Source organism: Trachypithecus francoisi, unplaced genomic scaffold (assembly GCF_009764315.1).
Source record: "Trachypithecus francoisi isolate TF-2019V2 unplaced genomic scaffold, Tfra_2.0 Contig01585, whole genome shotgun sequence".
Taxonomy (NCBI): domain Eukaryota; kingdom Metazoa; phylum Chordata; class Mammalia; order Primates; family Cercopithecidae; genus Trachypithecus; species Trachypithecus francoisi.
In genome coordinates this window covers 2,067,033-2,087,514 of record NW_022681444.1, presented here as the reverse complement: position 1 = coordinate 2,087,514, position 20,482 = coordinate 2,067,033, and the positions used below count along the sequence as shown (strand labels likewise).

At 41.3% G+C, this 20,482-nt stretch overlaps 1 protein-coding gene and 1 pseudogene across 2 annotated transcripts in view; both read left to right on the top strand.

Moving 5' to 3' along the window:
- Nucleotides 1-20,482, top strand: part of NR6A1 (nuclear receptor subfamily 6 group A member 1) — a 262,712-nt gene that overhangs the window by 182,575 nt on the left and 59,655 nt on the right. The window lies entirely within an intron of this gene.
- Nucleotides 1,291-2,320, top strand: LOC117071047 (annotated as a pseudogene).

Here is a 20,482-nt window from a genome sequence, read left to right as displayed (position 1 = left end):
CCACCCGCCTTGGCCTCCCAAAGTGCTGGGATTACAGGCGTGAGCCACCACGCCCAGCTTTTTTTTTTTTTTTTTTTCTTAAAGCATACTCTGTAGTCTTTTTTTTTTTTTTCTTTCCCCACAGCCAGTCATATTACTCTTTTACATAGCGTTGGCATTACAGAATCTTTTGAGATCATCTTTAGTCCTTCTCCTTCTTCCTTCAGGTCTTGAAATACCTTTCCTACTTATCTGCCTGTGGAACTTCAAGGTTCAGCTCAAATGTAATGCCCTCTGTGGCACCTCAGTCTATTCTAATGAATTGCTCCTTCATCTTTGTTTCTTTAACACTTTTCTTACCCACTTTAGTTACAGTACTCATAACATCATACAGTCATTTATCTGTTTAGTGTATGTGCACTCCACGTGAGTTAGTATGGAGTGGTGAGAAATAAGGTTGGAGAGGTCAGCAGATGATGAGTGTTTCTAGGGCAAGGATCACGTAATATTATTTTATGTTAACATAGCCAGCATAGTGCCTAGCTAATAGGAGGCACTGCATGAGTGTTTGTAGACCTGGATTTTTAAAACCTGGTTTCTGGAATATTTTATTTTAGTTTGCAACTCTTGAGTTTTTTCCTGAACTATGAATTGTTTCAACCTCCAGGAGTTGAAGGCATAACTGGAAATTGTATCCAAGGATGTTCTTTGTTGCTCTCATTCTTTTTTCACTTCAGGAGCTTTGCTTCTGATAATATGGACTTCATTTGACTGTGATTTCATTATTCCTATTTAGGTGAATTAAATTACTCTTTCCCTTGCCATGGGGAATGTCTGTATCAAGGATCTGACAGATGAGAACCAGAGATCTTGGGCTCTTGTTTTTTGTTTTAACCTCTGTAAGTTTAAAAAGGAATTTTAAACATTTGCTGCATGGTCCTGATTTTCTAAAATGAATACAAGTCCCTCTCCTTGCAAATGGTCACCTGGCTTTCACTTTGCATCAGACATTCATTGAAAGGTTCTTAAAAACAAATAAGGCAGAAATGATTCTAGTGATCATGTGGCCACTAGATTTGCTGTCTTTTGTTTTACCCTGAAGGACTAAATTTACATTACCCCTTCAGCCTCAAAATCTGCAGTCATCTTTGAGAGCGTCTGTTTGAATAAACATATGGGAAATGGTGTTAAGAACATGTCAAAAGAGGCTTTGCCTTTTCCTGTCCTCAAGATACGTGGTTTAGTGGAATACAGGACTAGGATATTTGATTTTCTTCTCTATTGGTCTGATGACTCCTGCCTCTTCCTTTCTTTGAGCTTCAGCTTGTCCATCTTTAAAATGAAAGTGGAAACAACCTCTTGGTGGTTAACTAAGGTTCTGCCATTCATAATTTGGACTCCATGGCCAGACGCAGAGGGAAGGAGCTATGAGTAGTCGCCGAGAGGCCGCGGAGCCAGCGATGACCGACTCAGCCGAGCCGCCGCCGCCGCCGCCGCCGCGCCCTCATGGCGGCTGCCAAGGACACTGAGGAGGACCAGGATACTTCCATTGAGAATGCAGACGAGTCCAACCATGGCCCTCAGTTTGAGCCAATAGTTTCTCTTCCTGAGCAAGAAATTTTAAAACGCTGGAGGAAGATGAGGAAGAACTTTTTTTTTTTTTTTTGAGACGATGTATCGCTTTTGTCGCCCAGACAGGAGTGCAATGGCGCCATCTCTGCCCCTGCCTCAGGCGCCCGCCACCACACCCAGCTAATTTTTGTATTTTTAGTAGAGACGGGGTTTCACCATGTTGACGAGGTTGGTCTCAAACTCCTGACCTCAGGTGATCCACCCACCTCGGCCTCCCAGAGTGCTGGGATTACAGGAGTTAGCCATCGCCCGCGGCCGAAGAGGAACTTTTTAAAATGGGGGCGAAACTGTGATTTGCCTCAGAGAACGATCTCCCTGAATGGAAGGAGCGAGCCACTGCTGACGTCAAGCTCCCGAAGCACAAGGAGAAAGGGACCACCCACCTCCTCATGAGGAGGGACAAGACCCGGAAGATATGTGCCAACCGCTGCATCACGCCAATGGTGGAGCTGAAACCCAACGTGGGTAATGACCATGCCTGAGTCTGGAATGACGAGTGCCCCAAGCCAGAGCTGCTGGCCATCCGCTTCCTGAATGCTGAGAATGCACAGAAATTCAAAACAAGGTTTGAAGAATGCAGGAAAGAGATTGGAGAGAAAGAAAAGAAAAGATCGGCCAAAAAAACGATCATACCGAAAAAGTGGCGGAAAAACTAGAAGCTCTTTAGGTGAAGGAGGAGACCAAGGAGGATGCTGAGGAGAAACAATAAATCTTATTATTTTATTTTTTTTCTCTCTTTCCTTTCCTTTTTTTTTTTTTTTTTAATTTTACCCTGCCCCTCCTTTTTGATTTGTTTTTATTTGGTTTCATTTTTACAAAGGATGTTATATAAAGAAAATTTAAAAAATAATAACTTGGACTCCATTAGATTTGCCGTATGCAAATGCTGCATATGTTTGGATTTATCATTTTGTTCATCTACCTTTTTTCCACATTTCAAAGCCAGTGTTAGCAAGTAGAAAATGTTGATTTCCTGTTTTCTCTCTCCTTCCCACTTATAAATTCCAGTAGTTCTGTTAATCTTAAATGACTTTTCTTCTCTCTCTCTCTTTTTTTATTTTTATTTTTAAATAGGGATGAGTCCACTCTGTTGCCCAAGCTGGAGTGCAGTGACTATTCACACGCCATAGTCAGTGCACTGCAGCCTCAAACCCTTGGCTTCAAGCCTTCCTCCTGCCTCAGCCTCCTGAACAGCTGGGACTACTGGTGTGCACACCCGTCCCCAGCTAAACAATCTTACTTGGAGCCGTAATTAAAAATTAGTGTTTAGGCCAGGTGTGGTTGCTCATGCCTGTAATCCCAGCACTTTGGGAGGTTAAGGCAAGTGGATCACTTGAACCCAGGAGTTCAAGACCAGCCTGGGCAACATAGACTCTCATCTCTACAAAACATTTTTACAAATTAGCCAGGCGTGGTGGTGCGTGCTTGTAGTCCCCTGTAGTCCCAGCTATGTGGGAGGCTTATGCGGGAGGATCGCTTGAGCCCAGGTGGAGGCTGCAGTGAGCCACGATTGCGCCACTGCACTCCAACCTGTGTGACAGAGCAAAGTCTTGTTTCAAAAAATTAAATAAATAAATAAATAAGATTTAGAGTTCATCTTTTGCATTCACATGGGCAGTGTGGTGTGTGTTCATCTTCTCTTCCCTCTTCCTCCCAGTAGAGTCTATAAAGTGCTCTCAAAAAACTTGTGGGACTGACAATGCTGAAGAAATGTGGCTCTATATCCAAAGATAAAAATTGTCTCATTAAGTTATGTTAAAGATTTGTTCTCAGGCTTATGGGTGCATCAAGGATTGTTAGTTGGACTCATCTTGAAAATCAAAGTGTCTGCTTCAGTCTTGGTAGCAGAAATTAGACTAATAGCTCCTTATTCATCTTGTCCTCCAAAAGTTGGTACAATAAAGCGCAGAGGCTTACTACACCTCTGTTGTGTACAGATATTTCTAATAAATCCACATCCTTCAGGGAGACAGACAGCTGCCCTTTAAGTGTTTCCAATTGAGTAGCTTTTTGCTAGTGGACCTTCCCTTTCCATTTTTTCCACCCTCATTCTATTTGTAGTCACTTTACTAAAATCATTTAAGAACTACATTAAATCCACAGGGACTGAGAAGAAAATATTAATCCATGGGGTTGGGGTGGGGGTGGGAAAGCTGGTCAGTGTATTTATGATGGGGTAAAGTGTGTCATGGCAGTGGCAGAATATTTATTTTTAGACAAATTGTAGCCTTTTTCCTCTAAATCATTGGTCACTTTCTCTTTAGGCCCTACTTTGTAAGATGACCCTAATGCTCTCTATTGGTTAGAAAAACCCTCTAGTAATGGTAGTAGCAATATTTGCCATTCAGTTATATGGCTGCTAAGTGGCAGATTCCAGTCCTACTCCAAGAAGGGTCTCCTTTTTCTGGAATACTGCTGTAAAGTGTGCATAGCCTTTAAGTTATTCCTAAAGCTAAATTGGGAGGGGAGATTTCATAGAATGAAACATTTGACACAGTTAAAAAACATTTATCCTCAGGAATCAGTTTCTCTTGGGGCCATTCCACCTTCTTAGTGGAACTTGTGCTTTTATTGTGTCCTGATACTTGAATGTTTAGCTGAATGTTTGACATCATGTGCCATTAGCATGTGGCTCCAATTTGCCAGCCTTTGGGGTACTGTGGTAAGGTATGAGTGTGTATGTGCACACTTGGTGTTACACACTCTGCTGCATGCTGCTGGTGTGGTTCACGAATCAGGGAAGCTATAGCATGAAGATTGTTCAAGATCTTCCGAGTTTTAGGGGAATGAAGCAAGAAGCTTAGTTTGAAGGTGTAAACTTTTGGCTAAGGGTGAGGATGGGGGGTGGTGAAATTAGTAACTTTTGCTTTGTAAAAGGATTTTGCAGACTTAGTTTCCTTTCTTCAAACTAATGTGTATAATCAGAGCATTCTTTCAAACTAGTATAGATAACCAGAGCATAGAAATGAAGGGCTAGAGTTAAAAGTAAGCCCTGCAAACAACTTTTAGCTACATGTATTAATTTTCTTAGAGGAATTTGCCTTGTCATTGTTTATTATAATGACAGAAAACAGGGAATCCCACTCCTGCACGTCCCCCATACCCCCCCCCCGAAAAACCCTACATACCTAACATTGAGTTTCCGTTTTGTCTTTCCCTTAGGCCAAAGGTTTTGGCTTTAAATTTTCTAATCCAGTACGGAAGACTATAGCATAGAATAACTCTTGAAAAGAAAAGAAACCCCATATACCAGAACCCTTTTAAATAAATTATTTTTGAATGCTGCCTTTTAATTTTAGGATCTTAGCTTAAAGAAGACTGGAAGAGAATTTCCCATGAAATGGTTCCCATAATAGTTTTCAGAAAGACGTGCTAGGCAGTATTGTTAACTAAAGAAAATAAGTCTATCAGTTCCACTTAGATAACCTTTGGTAATAAACGAACTCCATACACGTTGTGACCTTAGAGCCTGAACTTTGTAATCACATGACCAGCTTGTAAACTGACCTGTGAGGATGACTGTCGTAGTCCCGGCTTAGAGAAATTGACCAAGTGTCGGAAGGGTAGTCATCAAGCTGGACTTGTCCTGTAATCTCTGTTTCTTCATGGCTGCAATAGAACTTTTCAACAGACTACAAGAAGCATGAAATGGAGACATGGGAAGGTAAGGAACAGTCTGGGGCCCAAATCTAAGGGTTAGAAATTTTCTTTGAAGGTTTAGAGCAAATAGCCTTGAGGGAGAAGGGAGGCAGTCCACAGACAACAGTTTTTTTGTGTCTTTGCAGAATTCAGCTAGAAAGTTTTCGTGTATGTAGCAAGTGGCTGTAAATGTTTTGGAATGGAGAAAATAATTGAGAGAGAGAACTGCGGTGAATTCATTGTTGTGGTTGATGAAGAGCAGAAGAAGGGGGATTCATTTAAATTTTGTAGTGACTTGAAAAAAATTTACGTTTCAGTACGTAGATGAAATGTACATTAAAAATTGTTCTGTTTATTTCTTGACAGAAGTTGTTTATATTTTAAATTCCCTAATCCAGTTCGCTATCTGCCAAAACCTTATTTACTACTGTTAATTATAGATAGAATTGGGGTCATGAGGCCATTGATAAGGCAACCTCATCCTCTGTGGGGGAACTTCTGTACTTTACAGTTTGGGATATAAGACTAAGCCATTGCTAATTTCTTTTTAAGTGGGTTGCTTTTTAAATGGGTACCTTTTCAGCATGTGTGTGTATGTAATGAATAGTCACTAGTGTTATAACTTGTTTATTTGGGATAGTCTCCTAGTTACGTGAGAAACCCCACTTTTCCATAACTTTATTATTTAGGCCAGGAAAGACAGAGCTGAAGGAACAAATAAAATGGATGAATCTTAGTATTAAAGTTTTGCCATGTTTATAAAGTACAATCTAAGAGTTTGCGAAGAGTTTGATTTTCTTAAAGGCAAGCACTACTGAGAAGAGTTCCCGACTCTTCGAAGCAGTTGAAAAATTTCTGGGACTGGCATTAACCCTACGAAATAGCTGGTCCTGGGAAAGCTTCCCAGCCCCTTGCAGCATGGCTAACATCTGCCATAGGCAGCTTTGCAGTTTCATTCTCATTCTGGGGATGCACAAACCAGGAAAGTGGGACCCCCTCTGATAATAGCATTCTTCTTTTTAGTAACCTTGGGCTTCTTTCCTCCCTTACATGTTGTCCCCCAGCACCTTATATACCAGAAGTATTGGTTTTTAGTGTAAGTTAGCAGAAACAAAAGAAAGTTCGTAGAAAATACCAGTTATATGTAAGGCCTGTTATTTATCTTGAATAGCCTCCTCTCCCAATATGCGCAGAAATTCTTTGTTAAACTATCCTGGATATACTAGCTTTTCCAGAAAGGAGTAGTTTTAAGAAGTAAGATTTGCTTTGGATCTGTTGGACAGGAGTTTAGGAGCTGGCAGAGTCCCAGAGCAGTAATTACATGAGTTGAGAAGGAATGACTCTGGAGTATTTAGATTTTTTTTTTGACCAGCTTGAGTCTCTTAGTGATATGTAGTCCGCTAGCTCTGAAGGAGAAAAAAGTTTTGCACAGGAAGTTCTCCCCGGTTCATATTTAAGTTTTGAAACTTCAGTTTTTCTTAGCCATTCAACTGCAGAAAATAACTTATGGTACCAAAACAAGAACTCTCATAAAATAAGGAAATGAATTTAAAATTCTTCACCTGAATCTTTCATTGAAAATTCTAGTAAAGCAAAATGAATTATCCCAGTTGAAGGAGGTTTTGGAAGCTTAAGAGGCAAAATCAACTGCTTACAAAAGAGGTCAGTGAAAATGCTACTGTAAAAAAAGCATTGCCTGGTTTTAGATATTGGGCCCTTGTCCATTTAAATTAACCTTTGTCACAGCTGGGCATGCAAATGTTTTGTTTTAGTTCACAGAGGGTTAACTCTATTCAAGCTTTCACTGTGGCAGGCCTGATCTGTGGAGTCATACAATCTGGTCTTTCAGCCCTGCCAGTCGCTAGGCAGGAAGTCTTATTTCTTAAGCTATCTTTCAGAATGGGGGTTGGGATTTGGAGAAAGGTGGGGGAAGGGCTTTGGAGCATCTGTAAGGATCAATAACAGAGAGAGAGAGCCGCAAGAGAGGCCATTGTGCACACTTCAAGATAGATGCAGCCCTTGTGCATGGCCCCTGCCTGGCAGGACAGACACCTAAAACCAAAACAATGACACCGAATGAATTCTCTGTGAAAATTAGATTGCCGCTTAAAGGAGAAAAATACTTGAGGGCCCTTTCAATGTTGGGGAATATTCGCATTCCTCAACTTGCAAAGATTAGGCAACCCCCACTAGAAATAACTCCAAATTGATTTTTAAATGCCTTTTGTCCTCATGCTAATACTGTATTGAATTGGAGAGGGTGATCATTTTGGTCTTGGTCACATGCATCAAAGCATTGAGTAAGTAATCTTTTTTTCTTCTCTCTCTCCCCCTCTCTCCTCTCTTCCTCCCTCCCTTTTTCTCTTCTTTTTTATTCTAATGTTTGCTTTACCCTATTGGTTTTGGAGGCATCATTAAGGGAATGAAAAAACTAAGATTTGGTTAGGATTTGAGTAACACATGTGTGAAATCCCTCCCCCAACAGCTGGTATTGGCTCTCGAAACTTCAACTGAGCTAAACAGATGTTCCTAGTGTGTTGTTTTGAGATAATTTAAAACAGACTTATAGTCAAGGACTCTACAAAAATCGTAGATTTGATTTTTAAATGCGCTGAAGTTGTGATATCATACTACATCTTAATGCATATTATATGGGTGTTAAGTAAAAACACCTGAGCTTGGGAAAGTGTGCAGTTCTGCCAGTGAAATTGTGATATTTAAAACACTACCAAGTTTGTTATTATTTTACTCCAGCCCAGATTTTCATTTTTCAGATTCCCCTTTCCCAAACGCTGTAACATTCCTGTTTTACTGTATCCTTTTCCAGAAGACTAAGGCATTAATTCAGTAGGTACTTTTTTGATGCAAATTATTTATGGCAGTTGGAAAGAGTAATGGAGTCATTGCCACCTCTCTTCCACTAAACCTCCAAAGTACTGGTGACAACTGACTGGTAACAGCTGAGAAAAATGGAATCCTAAACGGCCTTAAATAGTCTCCCAACTTGAAATCTTCCAGGAGGAGTAAATGCATAAATGAACTGGGGGTCCATAATGTGGCTTGCAGACAGACAAATGGAATAAGGGGAGGTGGGGAGACCTGCCCTTGAAATTAGCAAGTTTAGTTTATTCTAAGCTTCTTGAGTTGAAAACTGACATAATCTGGACAATTTTGACCTTGGAAAAATACCTGGATGCCTTACACCATCTGGATGTTTTTAACCCATCTATAATCAGTACCCTTTTGCTGGGGAAAATGATGTACAGGAAGAAAATCTGATTTAATCACCGCAAACAGTACCACCTTGACACAATTGATTCTGCCCCTCTGAAGTATTGTAATTCTCCATTAATATTTAAACCAAAGAATTGATTGTTTTAATGGACATTTTCCAGGGACATACAAATATTACTAACAAAACTTGGAAGTTCAGTTACCATTTCCGTTGTATTAAAATGGGGTATGAAACCTACCATGACCCTTTTGAACAATGTGGTCTTTAATGTGTATTAGGGGGAGGGCCTAGTGAAGGAAAAGCCATAAAAGTCCTCAGGGTTCAAGATGAGGTTGAGATTTTGGCCCATTGCTTTTGTCATTTTCACACACAAACATCACTGCAATCATGTTTGCTTTAGCATCCTTAATACAATGAGGTGGGAGAACAAAAGGATATCAGAGGCGCAAGTATGGAAGCCAAACAATCTCCCACCTCACTGCCACCAATTTTTTCACATCATTCTTTTTTTTCTGTTCCCCTGCTACTGGGGTTTCTTTTTAAGCCAAGGAAATTAATCTATTTGCAGGAATCTTCTTTCTGCATGCCTCAGTAGTTTGCTTGGGCAATTGAAAAGCTACATTTCAAATGGTTTTTAGCCATGTGAAAAGTCGTTTCCTAAAAACTTGGGGAAAACACTATAATTAGGAAAAATGCATCTACCCATATTTCAAGGTTAAGAGTGGGGGGGGGAGGGCGGTGTTCCCACTGCACAGCTGTTTTACATATTTTGAAAAGCCTGATAGATGTAAAGGTCATTGCTAACTCTAACCGGGTATTGATGCTCACACTGTGATCCAAGGACCTTGCATTAATTAGGATGAGAAGCATGGAAGGTCAGGAGTCAACCGGCTGGTGAGCCTCCGTGGATTGTTAGTGGGACCAATCAGAATTCCTGTAGGATTTTTAAACCATTAAAACAAAAAAACAAAAACTGCTGCTGCTTCTGTTGCCTCTGGATGGATCCCTTGGTCTGTATGGCAAGGACTCGTCCCCTGCTGCCCAGATGGCTCATAAAAACTTGGCTACATATATGGCTTTGCTACAGGCTTCCTGGTGTTGGGGAAAGAACCTCATCAGCTTGACTCTGTCACTTGGCCAAGTCACTTGACCTCTATGAACCTCAATTTCCTCATATATGCAACAGAGGATAGTAATACCTATCTCATATGACTGCTATGGGAATTAAATAAGAAAACTGTCAAGAGTGCCCAGAACATGCTTAACATGGCTTGAATTGAAATGAGTTTCAAAGAGGAGCAAATTTAGGGAAATTAAGAAAGAGAATTCTTGGGTGAGCCTGTGGCTGGTGGTGTTTACACTCTAAGGTCTCCGGGGAGTGCCTCCTTTCGGTAGGCAACAATAAGGGAGGGGCTCTTTGGAAACTTAGCCTTGAAAATGCTGTACAACCAGTGGGGCCAGCTGCTGAGCCTTCTAGAACCAATTGCAATGTTAATATGCTATTCCTGTGGTAGTGATAATTAGTCACGAATGGGTCCCTGCAAAATTTGTGGCCTTTTCTCTACAGAAAGTCTTTTACAGTTGTGTTGACTGGAAGAAAATGGAGAGGTGATGGGCTTTAAGGTAACAGAGATGTTAAATCGTAATCAGGAAAAGAGGGGTAATAAAGTTAGTCTTAATTTCCTGTGTTTTGATAGATAAATAGATGCCAAGACAATTGCCATGACCATGTTTAATAGCCCTTTTTCAGGAGCTGTACCATGAAGTAGTGAAGTTGGGAATGTTGTTAGCGTGCTAATCTTTGCCTTACTAACTTTGGAGTTGTCAGCCTCTCTGCCTTCTGGGTTCAGGGGTTATATCAATGGCTTACTATTCTAATCTCTGTATATAAAATTATTATGCAGCTAACATTCATCAAGCATTTACTATTTTCTAAGCACTGGGAACAGAGGTGAGTTAGAATTCCTCACCTAAACTGCAGATCTCCTTTTTGAACTAGAAAGGAGGAAAAATAATTTTAATGTTGCTTAACAGATGTTGAATATTCACCACTTAAAAAGTGGAGCTTTTGAGAGTGATTAGGGGAGAAGATGAGCTAGCAGCGGGATTTGCTCTCTCTTTGGGGCCGTATATTGATTTGAGGGATTTTGCTTTTTGGGTTTTTTTTTTTTTTTTAAACTACTTTTGCCTAGGTGTTTCTTATGACTTACTTGCTCTTCCAAATGTGTGACTGCAAAATAGAATATTTTAATATTTTTCTTAATATGGTAAAATTAGAGGCCTGGATTACAATTGGCAGAAATGTAGAGGGAGTCTAAACCTCATTTTTCTGTTTCTCTGTTAGCACCCTATTCACCACTAGCAAAATGTTTTCCTGTCTATGAGGTTTCAGCATGTGGCCTCAGTGTGATGGCTACAGTAGACTAGCTTTGCTTTTTTTTTTTTTTTTTTTTTTTTTTGGCGGAGTCCTGCTCTGTCATCAGGCTGGAGTACAGTGGTGTGATCTCGGCTTACTGCAATCTCCATCTCCTGGGTTCAGGCGATTCTTCTGCCTCAGTCTCCCGAGTAGCTGGGACTACAGCTGTGCGCCACCATGCCCAGCTGATTTTTGTATTTTTAGTAGAGATGGGGTTTCACCATGTTGGCCAGGATGGTCTCGATCTCTTGACCTCGTGATCTGCCTGCCTCAGCCTCCCAAAGTGGTGGGATTACAGGCGTGAGCCAAGGTGCCCAGCCAACTTTGCTTTTTAAAGGAGCTTATAAGTTATGGATAACTTATTAAGTATCAGATGTATTTATTTATGGTATATTAAATAACCACTGCACAGAAAATGTATGTTTTAGACATTTGAAAAAAGAAAAAGCAGACACCATTCGAGCATTTAATCTCAAAATGTGCACAAGTCAGTGTAGAAAGAAGAGCAATGCAAATGAACGGCTTGGCAAGCCTTGGCCTTGGTCTTTATTATAAGAGTATGTGTACGTGCACGCTGTCATATGCATTTGTGTGTTTTTGTTTTTAACTTTGCCATGAGGTAGTTGTTAATTGCTGCTGACAAGAAAATCTGCCATCCTCGACTCTTTTATTCCACTGGGAGCAGGAAGAGGGAGAGGTGATTATGTGCCACAGTGAGTGTCTTTTCCTGTCACTGGATATAGTCCGGCCATACCATTGTTTCAACCATGAACCAGTTACTTTAAGAAACTGACCATCACGTTGTACTGGTTTTTTGTTTTGTTTTGTTTTGTTTTGAGACAGAGTCTCGTTCTGTCACCCAGGCTGGAGTGCAGTGGCTCAAAATATTTAGTAAACTACTCTATAAACATACATTCTGTCATCCAGGCTTTGTTGTTCCATTTATAGAATACAGGTAGAGTAGATTTAACATAATTCTTAAGGGTCCTAGGATTTTCTGAATGGTCAGTGAGCATTGGCATCAGCTTATCAACTTAAAGTCACCGGCTGCATTAGTTCCTAGCAAGAGAGTCAGCCTATTTTTTGAAGCCAAGCATTGACTTCTCTCTAGCTGTGAAAGCCCTTCGATGGTGTCTTCTTCCAATACAAGGACCCTTCATCTGCACTGAACATCAGTTGTTTAGTGTAGCCACCTTCATCGTTGATCTTCTGGATAACTTGCTGCAGCTTCTACATCAGCACTTGCTGCTTCACCTTGCACTTTTTTTTTTTTTTCTTTTTTGAGATGGAGTCTCACTCTGTTGCCCAGGCTGGAGTGCAGTGGCATGATCTCGGCTCACTTCAAGCTCCGCCTCCTGGGTTTATGCCATTCTCCTGCCTTAGCCTCCCAAGTAGCTGGGACTACAGGCGCCTGCCACCATGCCCAGCTAATTTTGTTTTTGTATTTTTAGTAGAGACGGGGTTTCATCGTGTTAGCCAGGATGGTCTCTATCTCCTGACCTCGTGATCTGCCCACTTCAGCCTCCCAAAGTGCTGGGATTACAGGTGTGAGCCACTGCGCCAGGCCCACCTTGCACTTTTAAGTAATGGAGACAGCTTATTTCCTTCAACCTCATGAGCCAACCTCTGCTAGCTTCAAACCTTTCTTCTACAGCTTCCTCACCTCTCTCAGCCTTCATAGAATTGAAGAGAGTTAGGGCCTAGCTCTGTATTAGGCTTTGGCTTAAGAGAAAGTTGTGATTGGTTTGCCTTTCTACCCAGACTACTAAAACTTTGTCCATATTAGCAGTAAGGCTGTTTTTCTTTCTTATCATTTGTGTGTTCACTGGAGTAGCACTTTTAATTTTCTTCAAGAACTTTTCCTTTGCATTCACAGCTTGGCTCTTTGGAGCAAGAGGCCTAGCTTTCGGCTTATCTTTGCTTTTGACGTGCCTTCCTCATTAAGCTTGATGATTTCTAGCTTTTGATTTAAAGTAAGAGACATGTAGCTCTTCCTTTCACTTGAACACATAAAGGCCATTGTAGGGTTATTAATTGGCCTAATTTCAGTATTGTTGGGTTTCAGAAATGGGGAGTCCCAAGGGGAGAGAGGGAGAGATGGGGGAATGGCTGGTCAATGGAGCAGTCAGAACACATACAACATTTTTCGATTAAGTTCACCATCTTATTTCAGTGCAGTTCGTGGCACCCTCAAAACAATTATTAACATCAAAGATCACTGATTACAGATGACCATAACAGATATAATAATAATGAAAAAGTTTGAAATATTGTAAGACTTACCAACATGTGATACAGAGACACAAAGTGGGCACATGCTCTTGGAAAAAATGGTACTGATGAGACTTCCTTGATGCAGGCTTGCCACAAACTTTCAATTTGTAAAAACTGCAATAAAGCGGCTGGGTGCTGTGGCTCACGCTGTAATCCCAGCACTTTGGTAGACCGAGGCGGGCAGATCATGACATCAGGAGATCGAGACCGTCCTGGCCAATGTGATGAAACCTCGTGTCTACTAAAAATATAAAAATTAGCTGAGCGTGGTGGCATGCGCCTGTAATCCCAGCTATTCGGAAGGCTAAGGCAAGAGAATCGCTTGAACGCGGGAGACAGAGGTTGCAGTGAGCCAAGATGCTGAGATTGCGCCACTGCACTCCAGCCTGGGCAACAGAGCGAGACTCCATCTCAAAAAAAGAAAAAAAAAAGCAATAAAGCCAAGTGCAATAAATAAAATGATATATGCTCATACACTGTTCTTTCGTTCACTGACATTCACTAGTGATTGCTCTGTGCTTGGTATTGGTATTGAGCTATGTATTAGGGATACAGAAAAAATAAGACTTTCTCCCTGCCCCGTGATGTACACAAGTCTAGCAGAGGGAAATAGATCCTCACATAAATAAGTGTAGTGAAGTGTTCGGGGCACACTGATAGCAATACTGTAGAGTACAGAAGTTGTGCAGAGGGCAGAGTGCTCATTTGTGAGTACAGAAGTTGTGCAGAGGCCTGTCGGGTTAGACCTCACTCAGGAAGTCGTCCTGAGAGACTGATAGATGTTTGCCAGGCTGGTGAAGTGGCAAAGGGTATCCTAAGCAGAGGAGCAGCATGAGCACATGCCTGACAATGTGAAGCAGCCTAACCAAGTATGCCGTGAGTTCTAAGACTCATAGGACAGAAGTATTGTTTGGTTCTAGATACAAAGGAAACCCTGGCAAGAACTTGGATCTGTGAGTGAATGCGCTGGCCCTAAACAGAAGAGAGCACCCCTCACATTCCTGTCAGTCTTCTCCTTGTGAATATGTTGAAGAGATTAATGTACCTTGCTAGAAAGAGGCACAATTCTACGTCAGAACTAGAGGCCTAGATACTGGAGGTTTAACACTTCAAGAAATTGTTCCTGGGATTTAGGGAGAGCATGCTGTAGTGTTAACCTTGTTACAAATTGCCAGGTACCTCAGAGGGAGAGGCCTCATTTAAGTGGTTGTGAGAAGTTATACTCTGTGAAAGGGTCATCTGTCTTCTATGGGAATACTCCCAACAGAAAGGGAGACTGTTGTATTTTTTCAATGAATGGAAAAATAGAGTCTTAACTTTTTCCACTAATTTAAACTAAAGGTTTCTTTTGGTTTTCTAGAGCAAGGAGTGGGCGTGGGTGTGGGGGTGTGTGTGTGTGATTTGCTGAGCAATCATGTATTTTTACTTACATCTTGTGAAATGTTGATTACCTAATGGCCAAAGCATTTGTTTTTGGATAGATAATTTGGGGTGCTTCTTTTTTTTTTTTTTTTTTGAGACACAGTTTCACTCTTGTTGCCCAGGCTGGAGTGCAATGGCATGATCTCGGCTCACTGCAACCTCCGCCTCCTGGGTTCAAGCGATTCTCCTGCCTCAGCCTCCCGGGTAGCTGGGATTACAGGCGTGCACCACCATGCCCAGCTAATTTTTTGTATTTTTAGTAGAGATGGGGTTTCACCATGGCCAAGCTGGTCTTGAACTCCTGACCTCAGGTGATCCGCCCACCTCGGCCTCCCAGAGTGCTGGGTTTACAGGCCTGAGCCACCACACCCAGCCCGGGGTGCTTTTGTACAGAAAAATTGAGTGCTTTGCAGCGGAAGGGCGTGCTCTTCTACAAATATAGATTTGTGTAATCTCTGTAACCACCTCCACAGTCATGATACAAAATCATTTTCTGTCTTTTTTTTCTTTAGAGGGACAGGGTCTTGCTCTGCTGCCCAGGCTTGAGTACAGTGTTCAGTCTCAGCTCACTGCAACCTTGAACTCCTAGGCTCAAATGATCCTTTTGCCTCAGCCTCCTGAGTAGCTGGGATTACAGGCACACACCACCCACCATGCCCAGCTAATTTGCTTTCTTTTTTACAGAGATGAGGTCTCACTATATTGACCAGGCTGGTCTCAAATTCCTGACCTCAAGCAATCCTTCCACCTTGGCCTCCCAAAGTGCTAGGATTACAGGCATGAGCCACTCCACCTGGCCCATAACTGTTTCTTCTTCTTCTTTTTTTTTTTTTTTTTTTTTTTTTTTGAGATGGAGTCTTGCTCTCCCGCCCAGGCTGGAGTGCAGTGGCCGGCTCTCAGCTCACTGCAAGCTCCGCCTCCCGGGTTCATGCCATTCTCCTGTCTCAGCCTCCCGAGTAGCTGGGACTACAGGCGCCTGCCTCGTCGCCCGGCTAGTTTTTTGTATTTTTTAGTAGAGACGGGGTTTCACCGTATTAGCCAGGATGGTCTCGATCTCCTGACCTCGTGATCCGCCCGTCTCGGCCTCCCAAAGTGCTGGGATTACAGGCTTGAGCCACCGCGCCCGGCCTTCTTCTTCTTTTTTTTTTTTAAACGTTTAAGTTCAGGGGTACATGTGCAGGATGTGCTGGTTTGTTACATAGGTAAATGTGTCATGGAGGTTGTTGTACAGATCATTTCATCACCCAGGTATTAAGCCTAGTATCCATTAGTTATTTTTCCTGATCATCTCCCTTCTCTCACCCTCTGCGCTCTGGTAAGCCCCAGTGTGTGTTCCCCTCTATGTGTCCGTGTGTTCTCATCATTTAGCTCCTACTTATAAGTGAGAACATGCGGTGTTTGTTTTTCTGTTCCCATGTTAGTTTGTTAAGGATAATGGCCCCCAGCTTCATCCGTGGCCCTGCAAAAGACATGATCTTGTTCTTTTTTATGGCTGAATAGTATTCCATGGTGTATGTGTATCACATTTTTTTTATCCAGTCTATCACTGATGGACATTTAGTTTGATTCTGTATCTTTGCTGTTGTGAGTAGTACTGCAATGAATGTACACGTACATGTGTCTTTATAATAGAATGATTTATATTCCTTTGGGTATATACTCAGTAATGGGATTCCTGGGTCGAATGGTATTTCTGGTTCTGGGTCTTTGAGAAATCACCACAACATCTTCTACAATGGTTGAACTAATATTCACTCTCACCAAAAGTGTAAAAGTGTTCCTATTTCTCCATGGCCTCGCCATCATCTGTTGTTTCTTCACTCTTTAATAATTGCCATTCTGACTGGCGTGAGATGGTATCTCATTGTGGTTTTGATTTGCATTGCTCTAATGATCATCGATGTTGAGCTTTTTTTCATGTTTGTTGGCCACATAAATGTCTTCTTTTGAGAAGTGTCTATTCATATTCTTGGCCCACTTTTTTAAAGGGTTGGTTTTTTTCTTATAAATTTGATTAAGTTCCTTGAAGATTCTGGATATTAGACCTTTGTCAGACGGATAGATTGCAAAAATTTTCTCCCATTCTGTAGATTGTTTACTCTGATGATAGTTTCTTTTTGTTTGTTTGTTTGTTTGTTTTTTGAGACGGAGTCTTGCTCTGTCGCCAGGTTGGAGTGCAATGGCGCCATCTCGGCTCACTGTAACCTCCGCCTCCTGGGTTCAAGCGATTCTCCTGCTTCAGCCTTCCGAGTTGCTGGGACTACAGGCACATGCCACCACACCCAGTTAATTTTTCTATTTTTAGTAGAGATGGGGTTTCACCATGTTGGCCAGATGGTCTCGATCTCTTGACCTCATGATCCGCCTGCCTTGGCCTCCCAAAGTGCTGGGATTACAAGCGTGAGCCACTGCGCCTGGCCTCTGATGATAGTTTATTTTGCTGTGCAGAAGCTCTTTAGTTTAATTAGATCCCATTTGTCAATTTTTGCTTTTGTTACAACTGTTTTTGGTATCTTCATCATGAAATCTTTGCCTGTTCACATGTCCTAAATAGTATTGCCTAGGTTTTCTTCTAGGGTTTTTATACTTTTGGGTTTTACATTTAAGTCTTTAATCCATCTTGAGTTAATTTTTGTATATGGTGTAAGGAAGCAGTCCAATTTCAGTTTTCTGTATATGGCTAGACAGTTCTCCCAGCACCATTTATTAAATAGGGAATCCTTTCCCCATTTCTTGTTTTTGTCAGGTTTGTTAAAGATCAGATGGTTGTAGGCGTGCAGTCTTATTTCTGGGTTCTCTATCCTGTTCTGTTGGTCTGTGTGTCTGTTCTCATACCAGTACCATACTGTTTTGGTTACTGTATCCCTGTAATATAGTCTGAAGTCAGGTAGCATAATGCCTCCAGCTTTATTCTTTTTTTTTTTTTTTTTTTTGAGTTGGAGTCTCACTCTCTTGCCCAGGCTGGAGTATAGCAGTGCAATCTTGGCTCACAACAACCTCTGCCTCCTGGGTTCAAGCGATTTTCCTGCCTTAGCCCCCTGAGTAACTGGGATTACAGGTGTGTGACACCATGCCTGGCTACTTCTTATATTTTTAGTAGAGATGGGTTTTCACCATGTTGACCAAGCTGGTCTTTAACTCCTGACCTTAAGTGATCCACCCACCTAGGCCTCCCAGAGTGCTGGGATTACAGGTGTGAACCACCACACCTGGCTCAGCTTTGTTCTTTTTGCCTAAGATTGCCTTGGCTATTGGGTTTTTGGTTCCATATGAATTTTAAAATAGCTTTTTCTAGCCAGAACCATTTCTTTACCTCAAAGAAAACCTTCTTTCATGCTCTCATTTTGTGGTCATACCCTCAGCTGACTGCTAACCCACGGCAGCCACTGATCTGTTCCCTGTTCCCTATTTTATCTTCTGGAGACTGTCATATGAATGAAATAATAGAGTATGTAATCTTTTGAAACTGGCGTCCAAATCATTATATGTATTAATAGTTTGTTCTCTTTTTAACTGCTGGATAGTATTCTGTTATATGTTTGTTGATCCATTCGCCTTTTGAAGGATACTTGGTTATTTCCAGTTTGGGATGATTATAAATGAAGTGCTATAAATACTCATGTACTAGTTTGTGTTTGAACCTAAATTTTCATTTTTCTATGTTAAATATCTAGGAGTTGAATTGCTAAGTCATATGGTAAATATATGTTTAATTTTATAAGAACCTATCAGACTGTTTTCCATAGTGGTTATATGATATTGCATTCTCACCTGCTACATGTATGAGAGTTCTAGTTGCTCCACATTTTCACCATCACTTGATACTGTCATTTTTTTTTTTTATTTTAGCCATTCTAACGTGTAGTTTTATTATTTTTTATTTTTTTGAGATGGGGGTCTCACTGTTTCACCAGGGCCGGAGTCAGTGGCATTACCATGACTCACTGTAGCTTCAACCTCCCAGGCTCAAGTGATCCTCTCACCTCAGCCTCCCGAGTAGCTGGGACTACAGGCACGTGCCACCACACTTGGCTAAGTTTTTAATTTTTTGTAGTGACAAAGTCTTGCTATGTAGCCAGTTCCAGTTTCAAACTCTTGAGATCAAGCAGTCCTCCACCTCAGCCTCCCAAGTAGCTGGGACCACAGGTGCGTGCCACCATGCCTGACTAACTTTTTGAATTATCAGTAGAGATGGAGTCTCCCTGTGTTGCCCAGGTTGGTCTTGAACTCCTGGGCTCAAGCGATCCGCCTGTCTCAGACTCCCAAAGTGCTGGGATTACTGGTGTGAGCCACTGGCGCCTGGCGGTTTCTCACAATTCCATAGCACCTTGTGGGATTTAGGAATGGTAAGCAATTGAATTGATATATTATGATCTAGTCTTCTATAATCCTCTCCCTAGATATAAATTGCCCTTTTAGCAATGAGATGGGATTATTTCCTTTGCATTTGGCATAGTGAGTGGGGGAAGGGTAGAATTAAATTGGGCTGGAGATTTAGGCTAGAGCCTCATCATATAGGGCTATATGTAGGCCCTAGATTTTATTTCATCTTCTAGGGGAAGTAGAGTGTTTTGAACAGAAGAATTTTTAAGGATCCCTTTGACTACATTATAGACTAGATTGGAAAATGAATTGTAGGGAGTCTAAGAGAAGGAGGGAGACTACTTAGTAGACTAAATGATCATGAGATGAGTGATGATGGTGACATAGGCTAGGGCTTGTAGTAGTGGAGATTGAGAATAGATTTTAGATCTGTTTTGGAGGGAGAATTGATAAGAGTTTCCTTATAGTTTGGATGATGAACTATAAAAGAAAAGGAATTATGAATGACTACTAGATTTTAGTACTGAATAACTAATGGATTTTGGTTTTATTTACTAAGATACAAGTTTTCCCAAGAAACATGTCGATATGGGAGGTAGGAGTAGAATCTAGCGTTCCTTTTGGCTGTTAAGTTTGAGATACCTATTAGAAAGCTAAATGGAGATGTTAAATGGGCAGTGTAGATACAGGGCTCTGGAGTTCAAGGGGAAGTTTTGGTTGAAAGATCCACTTTTAGGAATTATCACTATATGACAGTCTAAAGTCACCTAAGGAGAGGATATTGGTAGCAAAGAGGTCCATGGACTAACCCCAGGGGACATGCCAATGTTTGGAAGTCCCATAGAGTACTCAGTAAAAGAGACTGAAAAACTGGTGATCTGAGAAAAGAGGAAAAGCAGAAGACTGTTGTCCTGGAAATCAAGGTAGAAAAGTGCTTCAAAAAGGGGAGAATTCATATGTTTGTCCAGTTTCTTTCATTCATTTAGCAAATGTTCTTAGTGCTTTCACTTTATGAGACTCCATGGATAGATCCGGCAGTCATCAGGACAGAGAAGATTGTTCACGTAGAATTTACATATCTGTTTTAAGGATTTCAGTGTGAAGCTATATAGGGATTCTGAGAGTCAATCTATCTTCAGCTTTAATTTATCCTTAAATTTCAGGAAGCTGCCGTTAAACTCTCATGATGATCACTAGTTTTCCCAGTTTCTGCAATGAGCCATCAATTTACAAGAAAGAAAGTTTGGTAGTCAAATTCATGTGGTCCAGAATAGCAACCACTGAGTGTTACAGATACATAGGTCATTTAACGGCCAAATGAAATGCAGAGGCAGCTGTAGTATGGAGGTTACTTATACAAACATGTACAAATTACTTTCCTTCTCTGGACTTAGTTTCTCCGTCTGTAAAGTGAGGAGGACAAACTAGTTTATGTGTAAAGTCCTCTCTGGCTCTGAAATTTAATGGCTCCATAATCCAGAACTAAGTAATTAGAGAAGTCACAAGGGACTGAGATATATAACAAACATCAACCCTCAGAGTCAGTAATACTCTTATCAGTG